Source organism: Sciurus carolinensis, chromosome 11 (genome assembly GCF_902686445.1).
Source record: "Sciurus carolinensis chromosome 11, mSciCar1.2, whole genome shotgun sequence".
NCBI classification, from domain to species: Eukaryota; Metazoa; Chordata; class Mammalia; order Rodentia; family Sciuridae; genus Sciurus; species Sciurus carolinensis.
Window position 1 is genome coordinate 24,490,726 of NC_062223.1, and position 4,338 is coordinate 24,495,063.

The 4,338-nt window shown below is 42.9% G+C and overlaps 1 pseudogene; it reads right to left on the minus strand.

Annotated features, from left to right (window-relative positions):
- Positions 1 to 1,094: 1,094 nt before the first annotated feature.
- Positions 1,095 to 1,973, minus strand: LOC124959228 (leucine-rich repeat-containing protein 59-like; annotated as a pseudogene).
- Positions 1,974 to 4,338: the final 2,365 nt, after the last annotated feature.

Genomic DNA, 4,338 nt, shown 5'->3' on the forward strand with positions numbered 1-4,338 from the left:
CCATGTTGCTACTATTTCTCTTAATTTCCTAGATTCCATTGATTCCTTCCCTTCTGTCATAGTTCTAGAATCCAACAGTTCTGAACTTCAGTGTGAGTGTGCAGGTTGCCTCTGAGGTATTTAGTCACACCTAGTGCTAATGGAGCTGCCACAGACAATGCAGTTTTGCAGAGATCCACCTCCTCATTTCCTGGCAATCAGGGTGTTATTGCTCTGAACCTGAGGCAAGGAACTGTGTCTGCTGCCATTTTGTGGTAGCCACTTAAAATGGAGCATACTCCACAGGAGCTGCCCAAGACCTTGATGGCATTAAATCTCTATTGCAAGTCATGACTGTCTACTGGGAAAGTTCATATTCTTTGTCTGAGACATAATTCTGATGTGAGTTCTGTTCTCTCTGAACATTAGAAAGAAGGTCAAATAATGTTAAGGAAGGAAAGAATATGAGAGTGGGAGTCTGGTTCTTCCTTAGACTATCTGGGTGACTGTTGGGTGACTTATGGAAGGTCTCACTTACTCTGCCTACAGGTGTTACATTTGGCTGGTGGTTTGAGTTCCTTTCACAGAGATTTTGTGTGGTTCATGAAATGATTGAATGTCTTGCTGGTCTTTTAGGAAATAGGTAACTCCCTCCCCAATTTCAACTGGAGTTCCTGAGTGTGGTGGTCCCCTCATTTCCAGTAACACACTGTCTCCTGATCTGTCTGGGCTACCCAGGGAGCAATGGAAGTAAGGGTTTGTGACACACAAAAGTATAAATGAAGTGACAGCCAAGCATTTAGTAGACAGGAGCCTTGCCTTTACACAACTTAGTATAATAACTAGAAAAGGCTGTATTCTCTTCCTCCCTATGCCTAGGCTGACTCCTATAGGCATGCAGGTGACTATCCCTTCCTACCTTCCATTTCTTCTCATTCCACCAGGGAACCCTGACTAAGGAACAAGAAGTCCTAGAAAGCGGAGGTCTCAAGTACCAACTGGTAGCCATTTGAAGAGGACAGGTACATCTGATCCTAAAGCCTGCATCCAGTAGAAGCCAATTCCATAGGAATCTGAATTCCAAGGTCCAGAAGCAGAAGGTGCAGAAGACAAGCTCACTGCTGGGACTTTGTGTGCAGGACCCACGGAGGATCTTGTGGCAGCACAGACCCTGCACAGCATTGTCATGAATGGTGTTCACACTGGGGTGGAGGGGTTGCTGCAGCACTGCATTCCCTCCACAGGCAAATAGTCCATTGACCACACACAGCAGTAAGAGCTGCAGCAGCAGCTTCAGCACAGCCCAAGACTGAGTGTGTTTCCACGGGTGACTTGCTGGGATGGGAGCCAAACTTGGATTTGGGGGCCTGATGTTCTTCCTTCTTGGGCTCCTTCTCCTGCTCCACATGGAAGCTTTGAGGGCATTGTACTCCTTTCCCTGATTTTCTTTCTGTGGAGTCTTTCTGGTTCCTCAGTTTGGGTTCCTGAGCTTCCTTAGCTCTCTGTTTAGCCTCCCGCCTTTTCTCTGCCTCTGGTTGCCCTTCCAGGTGCCTATGCCTGTCTCTCTCCTGATCTGCCTGCACAGCCTTTGTGTGCTGTGACACCTTGTTTGCACACTGCTCACACTGCCTCTCATCCAACAGTCATTGGCCACTGTGGCCAGGACAGGGTTCAAGAGGTTATCCTTCAAGTCCAGCCACTTCAGGTTCTTGAGCTGAGCAACTCTGACAGGCAGTGTGACCAGCCTCTTGTTGAGCACCAGATGGCCAAAGTCAGTCAGCAGTTGGAGTTTGTTCTCACTGTAGTCCAGCTTCAGCAGGTGTGTGAGGCCACTACTCATTTTATGGTAGGACAGATCCAGTACAGTGGCCTTTGAAAATGCAGCCAGCTGTTGACCAGGACCTCATTCAGGTTGCTGAGCTCAGGTCCAGCTCCTTGCCATCCAGATTGTTTCAAAGGTTCCTGTCCTTCCTACTGGCCTTGTCCTTTGTCATTGTGATGCTGACTGAACTGGCCCTGGCTCTGGAGGCTAGTCCAGCCAATGAGAATGGCTGAAAGCATGTCACTCAGCAGCTGTGCACCAACTGGCCACCCCCTGAGCCCTCCAGCACCACTGCCTCTGGGAGACCACCGCAAGTATCCCAGGCAGAGGCACTCCCAGACCCAGACTGTTCCAACCAGTGCAGTCAATAATACTATTCATTTATTTGTTTGTTTTATTTGTTTTATTTAGTTATATATGACAGCAGAATGCATTTTGACTCACTGCACACAAATGGAGCACAACTTTTCATTTCTCTGGTAGTACACAATATAGAGATATACCATTCATGCAATCATACATGTCCATAGAGTAATAATGTCCATCTCATTCCAACATTTTTCCATTCCCATACCATCTCCCCTTCCCTCACTCTCCTCTGCCCAATCCAAAATTTCTCCATTCTTCTCTCCTGGCTGCCTCATCTTGCCCAAATATGGATCAGCATCCACATATCAGAAAAAACATTTGGCCTTAATTCTGGTGGGGTTTGGTTTATCTCACTTACATGATATTCTCCAACTCCATCCATTTACCTGCAAAGGTCATAATTCCATTCTTCTTTGAAGTGGAGTAATATTCCATTGTGTAATCCACTCTTGAGGGTCTCACCTCTCAACACTGCTGCATTGTTTCTACCACATGATATTTAGGGAACACATTTAAGCTGCAGCTCACACTATCAACTTCCCACACCACATTATTTCCTTTTATAATTCATTAATCAGCAATGACATCATTCAGAGTTCCTACTTTACATATGCTTCCCTTTTGGCATTTGGAATTGCACTTTCTATAGTTTTGGAAGAAAATGTAATGTTGTGTTCATCCTCATAGTATCATACAGAAGAGATGAACTGAATCAAAAATTCTGTGTGCTTCACAACTACTGAACTGTTTACTTTTTCCACAATTTTTGACTTTTCTTGAAAGTCATATGACTGCAACCACACAACTTTTCACACTGGCTTGTTCCCTTGGTAATATATTTTTGAGTTTCCCCTATGTGTTTCCTTGGATCAGGTTTTTTTTTTTTTTTTTTTTTTTTTAGTAACCAATAATATTTTATTGTGTAATGGTCCATCATTTATTGTTCATCCACTATAGTGGTTAATTTGAATTGTCAACTGGATTGGATTAAGAGATGCCAATGATTAAGAGGCCTCTGGTGTGTCAATGAGGTGTGTCATAGAATGACTAGAATGTGGGATAGTGAACTGAAGTGGAGACTCTCCCTAAGCATGGGAAGCATCACCCAATAGAATGATGGCTCGGATGGAATAAAAATTGGAAGAACAAGAAAGCAGATGCAGATGCAAGGTCAACTCTTCTTGAAAGGATTCTTGATTGCTGCTTAGATCATCTGACGATATTGGACACTTGCTTCTTCATTTTTCCAAAGTGGACTCTGCCACTGTTTCTCCAGGTAGTTTCCAGAATCCTCGATGTTGAACTAGGGTAGCACTGTTCATCCTTCTTGTTCTGGGGCTTTTGCCTCTTGAACTTCATAGCTACTGGGTCTTCAAAATCTCTAGCCTACAGATGGCCTTCGTGGACTATCTGTCTTCTGTTGTGTAAACCAATCTAATAAATCCCCTTTTTATAATCATACATCCTTTTGGTTCTGTTCCTCTAGAGAACCCTGTCTAATACAGAGCCTAATTGTTGACTGTGTGTTAAGAGCATGTTAGTACATGAGAAACTTCTAAATTGGGCAATGATATTTTTCTCTTTGGAGATCTCCTCCTGCACTCTTTCACCAATACCACAAGTCTGGATTACATAGCTTTGTGTCAAGTCTTCATGTTGGGTAGTGTTCATTGTCCAATTTTGTTCTTCAAAATTTGCCCTCCTGGGCATTGTGCTATCCCTCCTGTGTCTTTGCCTCAGAATGTAAACTTGGTAATTAGTTGTTAACATCTATCAAATCAGGTCATATATATTTGGATTGTAGAAGATATAGATCTGGGAAGAACTGATCTTGACAATGTTGAGTCTTCCTGTGCATGAGCAGGGGTAAGTTTTCATTTACTTCCTTTTTCATCAGAGCATTGTGGTTTCTCTCATGGAGGTGTTGTACATATTTTGTTAAAGCAATACTCAAGTATTTCATTTTGGGACATACTAGAGTAAGTACTACTATGTTTCTAACTTAAACTTTGGCTTGAGTATTGTTGGCATATAGTAAAGTCATTGATATTTGCACATTACTTTTTTGTATTTCAATTTCACACTGATAATTTATTGGTTCCAGAGTATTGTAGAAGTATTTGTGATTTTCTGCATAGATGATGACAACTGCAAAGAAGGATGGCTTT